At 32.4% G+C, this 12,596-nt stretch overlaps 1 pseudogene; it reads left to right on the top strand.

The window, feature by feature from the left end:
• LOC149195632 (xanthine dehydrogenase 2-like) overlaps nucleotides 1-11,727 on the top strand; it is a 59,202-nt pseudogene extending 47,475 nt beyond the window's left edge.
• The last annotated feature ends 869 nt before the right edge of the window (nucleotides 11,728-12,596 follow it).

Genomic DNA, 12,596 nt, shown 5'->3' with positions numbered 1-12,596 from the left:
CTCAAACAGTTAAGCCAGTGTCAAGGATAGATGGAAGATAGAGGAAGAAAGTCGAAGAATACTAAGAAGCTACGTCAGATCAATAATAGGACTCAACCGAGACAATTCAAGGGTGGGGCTAAAGAAGAATGAAGAGTTTCTAAGACAATGTATTTTGCTACATTAGTAGGATTCTAGATGTTAATTGTATGTCTATTTTTGTTTTGTAGCTCACATGTAGAGGAAATAGTATATAGTGGCCCTAAGTAATAGAGAAGATTAGCGAGCAAGTTCTAAATGATTTTTATTATAGCGCATTGCACATTTTTTCTTTTTTATGGAGTAATGAAAAGAACTGCAGATTTCCTCCTTTATATTAGCATACAAATGTGTTGTGTTGTTGTTATTACGGTTTGTTTGTTTATATGTTTTTTAGTGGTATAATGTTGAACCAGTATCTCTTAATGCCTCGAATGGATGAGAGGACCATTAATGTTGTGATAATTTTATTATGTTAAGCATATCTTTAAGGAATTTTAAGTTGCTTTGATGATGTCGAAAAGGTCGATGAGAAGGATAAGATATTTTAGACATTATACCAATGTGGGTAATGAGTAGTGTGCTAACTAGCGAGTGTAAGAACCTGTGAAGTCTCGTGCAATGCGCAATCCCAGAATGACTAATAGGTATGGATAATATGTGTTTGAAGTATTGCACTATAAGTCAAAGTCCTAGTGTCACAAAATTCTAGTAATCCCATACGAATGTAGGAACTTGGTTCCAGCAGTCCCCCATAGCACCTTGGGTGAGACTTCATCCACTTTGTTGGTGATGTTGAAGGGTCGATGCTAAGTGTGTTTTTTGTCCAACTACTCAACAAATCTTGGGTCTATTAGAATCTCACATGCCAACAATAAGTACTTCGTATTCTTATCAATTGATCAACTTAATATTTCTTTAATCCTTAGAGATGTCTTAGGCAGGGCTATCCCTTATCCCCTCTCATTTTTTCTGCTTATGGCCGAAGATATGAACAGGGCTATCCTCGATGCAAAAAAATGACATATTATTAGAGGTATTGAGATATCGTTTGCATTCTCTCTCATGCATCTTTTATTTTTTATGATATCATCATCTTTCTTCTTATGGATGTTGGCAACTTACAATCCATAAACCTCATATTGGAATTATTCTCCATGGCTATCAGTGTGCTGATAAATCGTGCAATGTCTAATCTGGGTTGGAATGCACTTGATCAGGATGATTCTAACCTTTTTCTCCAGAATTCTCTCATTTGCTCCATCACCTATCAAGACCCCCTAAAATATTTTGAATTCCCTTTAAAACCCAACAATTATAAAAAGGAGGATTGGGCTTGGTGCATTGAAAAAATTAAGCTCATAATAAATAAATAAAAAGATGCATTTGGTGGCTTTCTAGAGTTGGCGGGATGATCCTTTGCAATGCAGTGATTGAAGAAATCCTTGTGTACTAGCCTTCTCTGGCATGGGTTCCCTTAGGCATCCTTCATAAATTAAGCATGCCATAAACCCTTTGCTCTCACTACTTGGTCCTCTATTTCCCTTCCAAAGCACCTAGGAGATGGGGTTTTAAAAAAATCATATAGTTCTAAAAAGAATTATATGTTAAAGGCGTATGGCAGCTAATTCAAGGCACTAGTTTCTAGGTAAAGACTATGGTTAAAAAATGCATTCACCCAAATACTATTATGGAATGGCTCAGATCCTTTAGAAGACAATTTCATCATGGATCTATAGTCTATAAAGATATAATAAAATCTAAAAATATCACTATACGAGGCCTCTAATGGAAAGTTGGAGAAGGCTCAAAACTTGATATTGGGAGGGATCCTTGGATTGGAAGTGGGGAATCTCATATCCTCTAAGATAATCTTATTCACTATCTTCATCCTTAAGGTATATTGATCATAAATCATGTCTCTTCTCATATAGGCTTCCTGGGACAACAAGCATGGAAGAGGGTTGGGGATTTAGATATCAAGGGGGACATGGTTCTGGAATGGAACCGGTATTTAATTATCTTCAAAACAATCTAGTCTCTCTCTCATGTTCGGAAGACACATTAATCTAGTCATTTGCTCCTACAAGTGTCTACAACCTAAATTATGGGTACCTCATATCAACCAAATGCTCAGCTACCTCCCTGGTGGGTCAAAAGGCTTTGGATACAAAATCTCCCATAAAAACCCAAACTCTTTATGTGGCTACTTCTTAAGAATAAGGGCCCAACATGGGAGATACATAAGAAAATATACTTCTATGGGCAAATTAGATGCTCACTATATTTAGAGGATGCAAAAAATACCCCCCATCTCCTCGTTCAATGTCCCTTCATGGTAAGTGTCTAGAAAGAGGTTCAGAAATCCATTCGAACAAACCATACTTGGAAAGGAAAATTTGTGGATAAATCTCTTAAAGTTTGGATAAACAATAAGACCCAAAATAACATAAAATATCTCCCCTTAGTTATTTTTTGGGCCATTTTTCTTGAAATAAATAGCTCATTTTTTTTAAATCAAGGGAAATCCTATATGAAAGTTGCTATTAATAGTCTAGCCCTCCAGATTTCTCTTCTAATTCACCTACCCACTACAAGAATTCAGAATGGTTCCAAAGTTTAAAATGCAAAAGATAAATCGTGGTCTTTCTTTGATGGAACATCTTAACAAATTCTTCCTTGGGTGGCTCAATAGGCACTATCTATCTGACAAATTCTCATTTTTTCTCTTTCTCTTGCAATGCCAGGAAGGCTTCAAAGAACTATGCTAAATTATTTGCACTTAAATTACTATTAAAATTGGTTGATTTTCTACATATGTTTTATCTTAATATCTTTGGATACTCCATGGTGATAAAATGGATCAAGAGTACAACTAGAAGGAAAAACTACACATTTCTTCTATTATATCAAAACGTTATCCAAAATCAAGAATTTTTCTCACATTTCATTTACTCATATCTATAGGGAACAAAAAAAAAACAATTGATTAGCTTTCGAAGGGAGGATTCGTATTGGTTCAGGGATAGTGGGAAATCCAAGAAAGCAATGAAGGCTCAATCATCCACCGCCAACTATTCCCATGGTCATAAGTAACCATTCAATATTTTCCTTGTACAATATCTTTTACTATGGCAGTAGATTTCTATATATCTTTTATCGCTATATAACAATTTTTTTCTCACGCACCCAGGTTTTTCAGTCTTCCATTATAGAAGGCAAGGCATTGACAAAATATAAATATGTTTATCATCTCTTCCACTTTATTTTCCAACGCAGTTTTCAGATAACATGTTGTCCTATGACAACATAATCATTGCAATGCAATGCATGATGTTATATGGTTTTATCATGACCTATCTTTTTGAAGAATAATATATATATATATATATATATATATAAGGTTATTCTATAAAGCAACAATAAATGACTAAGAACCACTATTATGTAATGAAAAATGGACTCATTGGGCTGAACCTATTGTTTGGGCCTTTGTTCCAATGGAATGCTACAACATCTACGCTATATGTATTTTATTTTGGCTATAACTATAATATGTGTTTTTTTCCTTGGAAAAAAATTAATGCCATGTGTATTAAAAAGTACTTCCCACTTTCCCATTTCAATATTTGTGTTGTGCTTTTTATATTAGTATGGTGATTTCTAAATATTTTGTTGTTAACTAATAATTGATATTGTTAGTTGTGATACATATTATAATTTTAACACCTACTTTACAAAGACCTAAATGGGAAATTCCCTTTCACATATATTCAGATGCATCTTTGAGGCCAATAATTTCTTGGATGTGCATAGAGGTAGTTATGGTAATTAAAATGAGTGGCTTTCTCCTCAAAGAGATAGAAGGTCCCCTAAATTTATTCCCTTGAAAGTCTAAGTAGATCTAACTAACGTATTTAGGACCTAGATTTTTCTTTCTTCCCACTCATGTATTTAGGACATGAATTTTTGTTTCTTCCCCTCAAATTCCCTCCACTATGGGACACTAGATAAAATAGGGCTTTACTCTTAATTAGTTATCTAGGAATATCTATTACTTATGTTGTCAATGAACATTAATAGTTATCATTAGTTAATATATATAACTCATTACGAATATTTAATGAAACCACGTTAAAATTTGTAAAAACCGCAAGTCAAAGATGCATGATTATAAGGCTAATTATTTCATAATTTATTTTCTTCTTATAGCACCTTATTCTTATCTTTTGTAAATAGATATTCTATTTTTTATAATGCAATTTAGTCCTTTCCAAAGTTAAGATACATTTATATTCAAACTTATTTGACAAGGATTACACTGCGTGCAACACTTGTTACTCTCGTTTTGATATTACTTCTCTTTTATTTTATTTTTCTTAAGAAATAAATTGGCCTCTCTCTTAACCTAAAAGCAAGAGTGAGATTATTGGTAACAATCATATATAACCCCAACCTGGCATACTTCTCTTTTACTTATAGTTAATATTATATTTATTCAATTAAACAAGTTACAATAAAACTTTTGAAAATTATTGATAGTTATATAAAATTTAACTTTTTTTTTGGCAAGTTAATGATCCTTGTATTAATAAAAAATATCAAATTACAAGAAAAATGTTTCCTCTAATATTAGTGTAAATATTTCATAGAAGTGTACCAAAAATGCTTCACATAATTCATTGGTGACAAGTGACCCTGACAACAAAATATGGTTGCTTCTATGTTTTGGGTCTACAATAAAACATGAAAAAAACCCTGAAACAAAATAGATCTTGCAAACATAAACATATAAGAGCAATAAAATAAATTGCAATAACCCAATAGAGGACATAAATGAATATTAATTTTATTAAAACACATGGTGAGGAGAATTTACAACATGGGTCTGTAGATCCCCCTTCATGTGATGGGTCCTTTTGATGTCCTAATGCTTCATTGATTTGTTTCTCTGTCTCAAAAACAAAAAACAAAATAACTTGCACTCAATTGGGAGCTCAAATGTGATGAGACGATAGTGGTGAAGATGAGAATGATCAAGGTCAAGAATGAATGGAAAAACCCTATTATTTATAACAAAGTGTTGAGCTAGATTAGGAATTGGAAAATAATATAATATTATTGACCAAATCAAAATCTAGCCATTGAGAGTGAAAATATATTCAAAATGGTCAAATATATTTATTTAAAATGTGATTGAAGTAACTAACAACCAAAAATCATTTATTAATCACTTTGTGAGAATTAAGAAATGTGTGAATTTGAAATAATTATTAAATAATGGTTTAAAAATTATTCCAAATATAAAAATAGAAATAGTGATTTATTTAATTATTCCAAGGTGATTAAGTATGGGGCTTTGCATTTTAATGAGAAATAATTTAGGAAAAATGGTTTACTAAAATATTTCACATGGTTAAAGTGAATTTACTATGATAAAATTAATCTTACATGGTGTATTTCGATCAACCTAGGAAGAAATGGTTGGGTGATCTTTTTTGGGTGATAACAGATTCCCCCTAACATAAGAGTGTGAGGAGAAAATCGTATGACCAAAATATGTTGTAGGTTTCACTTTCAAGAGACACTGAAGGGGAGAGAGAGAGAGAGAGAGTTGAAGTGAGACAAGAAAGGATTGATAATGGAGGGGGCGAGACCTACTAATCTGATATAAGTATCCTTTTATTTTGGAGTACATGATCTCAAATGAGGAAGGGGAGGCATACTTATGCCCTTCGAGATAACTGAGTAAAAATAATAATGGTATGCCCGACAATGTGGGTGTTGAGGCAAATTAATTACCTATCATTTAATTGTCAACCCGGGGGTTTCTTAAAACTTGTGAAGTGTGCGTGCACTGTATATGCTAGAAATTAACTTTCAATTTAGATCAATCTAACTACGAAACCAAATAATGACAAACAAAATTCACCTGTTCTAATTCAACAATCAACTCCAAAACATATGGTATCAGTCCCGGGCTGTAAAACTTATAAATATTTTTTGTTGTATGGGGTTGTTTTCTTTCGTTTGAAGGAGGCCCCAGGTTACGGTATCTTTTCTTTCTCCATGTTTTGACATGTTGCCTCCATAGGGAGGAAGTTCGTACAGGTTTCAAACTCCTATGATCAGCAGAAAAGCTCCTTATTGTTGAGCAGAACAGAAACTATCTGAGCCACCAGTGATGGCTTAAGACCTTATCAGCTCGTAAAACTTTTTATAGATCTTAATAAAAAGTTTTGAATTTTTCCTCGGAAAAAAAAAACAATCAACTCCAAATAAATTATAGTACAGCGCGCAAAATTAAAATCTTAATCTTTAAATCTTGCAAGAATGGAAAAGCACACCACTCATTCAGAAATGGAAGAAAAAACAATCATTCATAACCTCTCACACAAGAAAAAATATGAGAGAAAATAAAAACAATTGCTCTTAACTTCTAGGTAGAAAGCAAATAAAAACAATCACGCTTAACCTCTCACGTAGATAAAGATATGAAAGCAAATAAAAACAATTGCTCTTAACTTCTAGGTAGAAAGCAAATAAAAGAAATCACTCTTAACCTCTCACACAGGAAAAGACATGAAATAAATAAATCTTAATCTATGAAATAAATAAATCTTAATCTATGAAAAACAATAAATCTCACACATTGTAGGTGGCCAATCCAAAAGCATGAGAGATGGAAAGTTGAGAGGCTCCAAATGCAAGCATAACCAAATCAAGTTGAACATCACTCATGAGCATGGTGCCAAATTCAAATTCTATATTCAAAACATGAGCATTTCCCCAACTTTACACATGCCTTTCAAAGGAGAAGGCTCTCCTATTTATACAAAAACATAAGAAGATGCCTCATTAATGGAGGTCCATTATTCTCTCCCTAGATCCCTAGAAAATCTCATAGAGTTACAACTCAAATAGGTAATGATGAGACACATATCCTCTTTGACCTTTATCCAAATCTTCTTCCATATCTTGAAGATAATTCGAATTTGAGTATTGCAGGCCACATAAGGGTGCCTTGGAAGCTTCCAAATGACCTACACATGTCATGAAACTCAAGCCAGTTTTAAGTATTAGCAAGTATATTCCATTTTCCTAAATTTTAACCATTTAATTCACTTATAATACTAGAAATCATTAACTTTTGGAAAACACAAAGGTAACCCATATAATTATGAAAATGGAGGCTAATGAAAGGTTATATGGTTATGGAGTTGTGACATGTGAGTGAAATGGTGGTGATAAAGGTGAAAGTGGATGATATTTTGAATACATTTTGGAGACTCTACATTCCCCCCAACTGACATTATTGCATGTCCTCATGCAATCTACTACATTTCTTAATCATGATTTGCTTTTGAATGAGCTTGGCTTATATCATATGTCCTTAAACTTTCATTTGATAGTATTTGACAATATTATTTTGTTTTGCAAATTATTCATTATCATACATTGAATTGCAACATGTTTGGTTCGTTCTCTTGTGACAACCAAATCTTAATTGGTATTGGTTCTTGTGTTTCAATACCTTTTTTCTTTTTGTTGCAGCAAGATTCATTGAACATGTTTAAGAATGCGTAAATCAACCATATATTATGCTCATCAATTAGACATTTATGTGCAAATCACATAACTTTTGAACCATAATGCAGTCATAATTGACTAGGATGAGTATGTTAGGATGAAATGAAGTGATATGGATGTGATAATAAGTTGATGTCCCTTCCCCACAACTAAAGGTGTTTACGTTTTTTTTCAAATGAGAAAGTAAATATGGTGAATTATTTTCCAAAAATTATAATTTTAGTATTCAAGGAATTCTATGATTAAAAGCTAGAAAAGAACATACCTTTACTTTTTAGATAGAGGAGGAATGACCTATTATAGAGTTCTTGTGAACCCAACGTTTCAGACTACCAAGTGAGTCCATCATCAGAGGATGTGTCAATAGATATTCTTCCAAGAATATCTATTGATGCATCCCCTGATGATGGAATCACTTGGTAGTCCAAAACGTTGGGTTCACAAAAACTCTATAACAGGTCATTCCTCCTCTATCTAAAAACTATCCTCACCTGTATGGATTCATTATTTAACAATACCTTTACTTACCTAGGAAGTGGACAAACTGTGCATATGTAGAGAAGTTGTAGCTGTTGCTGGATCATGGAATAGAAAGTAGAATTTCATCTTCTTCTTGGTTGCATAAATAGTGGATGAGGTGGTAAAAGTGGATTCTTTATTTTTGCTGCTAAATCTGTTATATCTGCTACAAAATGCTGAAATGATATAGTCTTCACGTGCTACAAAACCTGATGGTACAATTCTAGTCATGCGAATATATGTGTTGTTGTCGAGCATGAAGAGAAGTCATTGGATTGCCGACCATTGATGAATGTCATTAACCAATGCAAGGCAACCTTGCCATTAATGTCAACGAGTGCCAAGGTACCTAAGTACATATTGCAAAGTGCGAATAGATGAATTGATGTCGAGCCACTTGCAAGATCCAATGATCAAGGGACATTAATGTATTCTCGTGATTATCAGTGAGAGAACTTGTCGTTGATGCATACAAGCCCCAAGGTGCTAATAAAGACTCTAGCTTTGAACCTAGATAATGTGTTGATGTCGATAGGCTAAGACTTGTTAGAAAGGAGGCCTTAATGAATCCTCCATCGTCTAACATGAGTATGGAATGATGATTTTGGAAGGACTATAAATGAAAAATTTTGCAGTGGATCAAGGTTTATTTAATGGAAAGGAAAATAACAAGAGCGTAAACAAGCGAATGGAAAGAAAAAGGAAAAATCAGCATGTAAGTGAGCTAAATGTCTCTATTAATGGGTTAATGAATGGAAATTATGGAAAATGTGAATGGAAAATATAAAGGAAACATGCAACTCTTTTCAAGGAAAATGGTGATGACGATGCTTAGCGAAAATGCTTGGATAGCTTGTGAGCTTGGAGAGGAAAAATGATGGCATTTATGGATGATAGAAATGGATTTAATTGGTTCATGTCTCTTGAAATTGGTCGTAGAAAACCAATCATGCACAATTGGCTTCCTTCAATTCTCCAATTTCCCTGGAACCTGAAAATAAACATGGCACTAACATTGCAATAAAACGTAAGTGTGTTCAAAGAGAAGTGATCAATTTCTTTTTGATACATACGAAAATTTTGCATAATTAACACATTCATGACGTGTTTTCGTTTCAAATGGTTAGTCCAATTTCATAATCACGATAATAAATCCAATTTATAAAAGAAATGACGATATGCACAGGTAAACAATTTCCTCCATTTATGTTTGAATCATAGCATTTTATAAAGATAAAGAAATATTATTTGTGAATGCTTGATGATTCCTGCAAAACAATCTTTGATAATAATAAAAAAATTCAACAATCAATCCCACAAATAAAGCACCTTCATAGTTCTTCTTCTTCCCTGCATCATGCTTGAAAACATAATGATTACACAAAACCAATAAATTTTGATCATGATTTTCTGACTAGAATGCATTTTTGACAAGTGGATTATTGAGTTAAATACATAGCTACAGAATTGTGGTTCAGCTGCAGAATTGCGCAATTTCTGTAGCTAAAATCCTGAATAGACAGTTAAGTACACACAGCGATGCATTTTTGTTATGAACAAATGACTATTCCAATCTTCAAATTGATCAATGTCTCTTTCAGAAAAATTAACAAATATTTTTTTAATTTTTTTTATTTTAATTTTTTTTATTTTTATTTTTATTTTCTATTTCTTGCTTCCATAGGTGTGTAAGTGAATCATCTCAAAAGTTCCCATTTTTTCTTTTCTTTTTTTACTTTGCTCCAATCATGAATTGAATTTCACATCAATTTTTATGACAATTTTCCATGGCAATTTTCTTCAAAAAAAAAACAATGAAATATTTACAAAATTTAAAAAGTGAAAAATAAAACATTAAACATACTAATCACAAAATATAACATATATATATGTACAAACTTAAAATATATATACAAACATTATATTTCATTAATACAAAATATAACAAACATAACAAAATCAAACATTACAATCATTTTATTTAAAAAAACACTACGTAACAAAAACATAAAACATAACAAAAAAACAATCTTAATAAAAACGAAATTTTCCATGTAAAAAAAAAAGCATTTTCATGTGTGAAATCTGAAACATGTTAAAGCATTTTGATTGGGCAGTGTGAATGCATTTGCCACGTGACTTGAACCTCACTGAAAGGAGGAGATTCTATCTGCAGAAATATGCTTTACTGCCAGAACGACTTCCTCCTTCAACTTAGTCGCAGCAGCAGCATACTACAGAGCCAAGTGCTGGCAATGCGCATAAAATTTGTAACTGTTTTCTTTGTTGAAGTTGCTCTCCTTTCAACACCACGACATCTTTCTGATGGACTCAATCAAACTTGATTTGTTTCCACAATTTGCAGGATCAAGGCAGTAAGTAAAAACCATTTTTCCACGTAACCTGGAAAATAAGGCTCTAAAGAACCTGGAATATCTCCAAATTGGTTATGAATTTCAAAAAATCGCTCCTGGGTAATGTAATTAACCTTGTTCTGAGAAAAACCCACGTTTTATTTTTCTGAGATTAGCTTTCATTTGACCAGAAAACATGTTTCAAAAATGATGTTTTTAAGTTTGTTACACATTTCCTCTGCAAGTATTGCACTTGGGCTTTCTGGGTTCGTGGTCTCATTCAATGCTAATGTTGCTCCTATCTTGTCTGGCTGGGCAGAGAAAGTTTCTGTACTCCAGGCTTTGTGATTTCATGTATGCATTGTTGAGGTCTAGTAAGGAGTCACCCAGTCATGAACAAATTGAAGAATGTCTTGCAAACAATTTATGCCGGTGCATAGGTTACAGGCCAATTCTTTGATGCTTTCTGTATTTTTTTCAAAACTGATAATACCTTGTATAATAAAAATGCTTCTACAAATACATCTAGAGATGCAAAGGTCATTTACCCTTCAACAAGAAAACCTTGTGACTGCAGGGAAGGGGTTAGCAAAGAAAGCAAGGACATTGTACTTCTCGTCCTGTCTATAAGCCGCTTTCATTTAGTGAAGCTGATGCGAGCTTTTATGGTAATCGCGAGTCCATTTTCCCACCAGAGCTTTTATCAAGAAAGCCTCGCCCTTTATATTTAACAAGTCCAAGAGATATGGCCTGGTTTCGTCCATTGAAGCTCCAAGATGTTTTAGATTTGAAATCAAGGTTTCCTGATGCAAAGTTGGGGATTGGCAATATGGAAGTTGGTACAGAAACAAGGTTTAAAAGCATCCATTATCAAGTTATGATTGCAGTTACTCATGTACCTGAGCTAAATATTTTGAGAGTCAAAGAGGATGGCCTAGAGATAGGTGCATCGGTTACTTTGACTGAACTTGTAGATACTTTTAAAACATTGTATTGCATAACGTGATGCACATGAGACATCAGCATGCTCAAGCTTTGTTCTTGTGGAACAACTGAGAGACATCAGCATGCTCAAGCTTTGTGGAACAACTGAGATGGTTTGCTAGAAGCCAAATACGCAGCATATTCAAGCAAGATTTTTTTTATTTATTTTTATTCTTTTTTCTAAATGATGAATTTTGGATTTTGATTTTTAAGCTAATGCAAATATTTTCTTTACAGGTCCCATGAGAGCCTAAATTTTTAATTTCTCGATTCTCTTGAAAAAAAAATTGATAATTTTTATTAAAAATTTATGTTTCCCTTATTCAAAAAACATGAATTTTTTTTAATGTTGTTTTTTTGTTATTGAAAATCCAACATTATATTTTTTATTGAAAATATTTGTGATGTTAATGAAAAATTAAAAATTAAAAATTAAAAAAATGCAATCAAATAAATAAAATTCTAAAAGATTTTAAAGTCTAAAAACTTTTTAAAAATGCAATCAAGAACTTAAAAAAAAAAATGCAATCAAGCTTGATTTTATTTTTCCTATTTTATCTACTTGAAAGAAAAAAATTATTTATTTTTTAAGTATATAAATATTTCCAATGGAGCCATTTACGGATTAGACCATCTAAAATGTTCATATCCAAATTTGTGAAATGTACCTGATTGTGTATGAGTACATAAAAAATCATTTTAACCTTTAGATTTGCCGCAAAGATCTCTTGAAAAATGGATGAATGTCGTGGTGCAATCGCGTTTCGATACCATTCCTCAATGTAGTCCTTGTGCTCTAAAGAATGTTTAATATGCATTCTAGATCCTTTCATCCATAAATGGTTAGTATCGATTTTTTTTAGATTTTTATAAAAAATGATATGTAGCTAAATGATTTATGCATCTACATGCTTTAATCATGCATCTAAAAAAAAAAATTAATAACAAATAATAAATTAAAAATTAATTAATTAAAAAAATAAATAAATAAAATAAAATAATAAAACAATAAAATAATATATATATATATATGAACTCTAGACTGGAAGCTAGTTCCTATGCACACTTCCTCGACAACGGTGCCAAAATGTTGAGGCAAATTAATTACCTACCATTTAATTGTCAACCCGG

The sequence above is a fragment of the Pinus tabuliformis genome, chromosome 2_2, assembly GCF_031772625.1.
Source record: "Pinus tabuliformis cultivar Carrire ecotype Pingquan chromosome 2_2, CPIR1, whole genome shotgun sequence".
NCBI classification, from domain to species: domain Eukaryota; kingdom Viridiplantae; phylum Streptophyta; class Pinopsida; order Pinales; family Pinaceae; genus Pinus; species Pinus tabuliformis.
The sequence above is the reverse complement of the archived record's forward strand: the minus strand, read 5'-3'. Positions and strand labels throughout refer to the sequence as shown.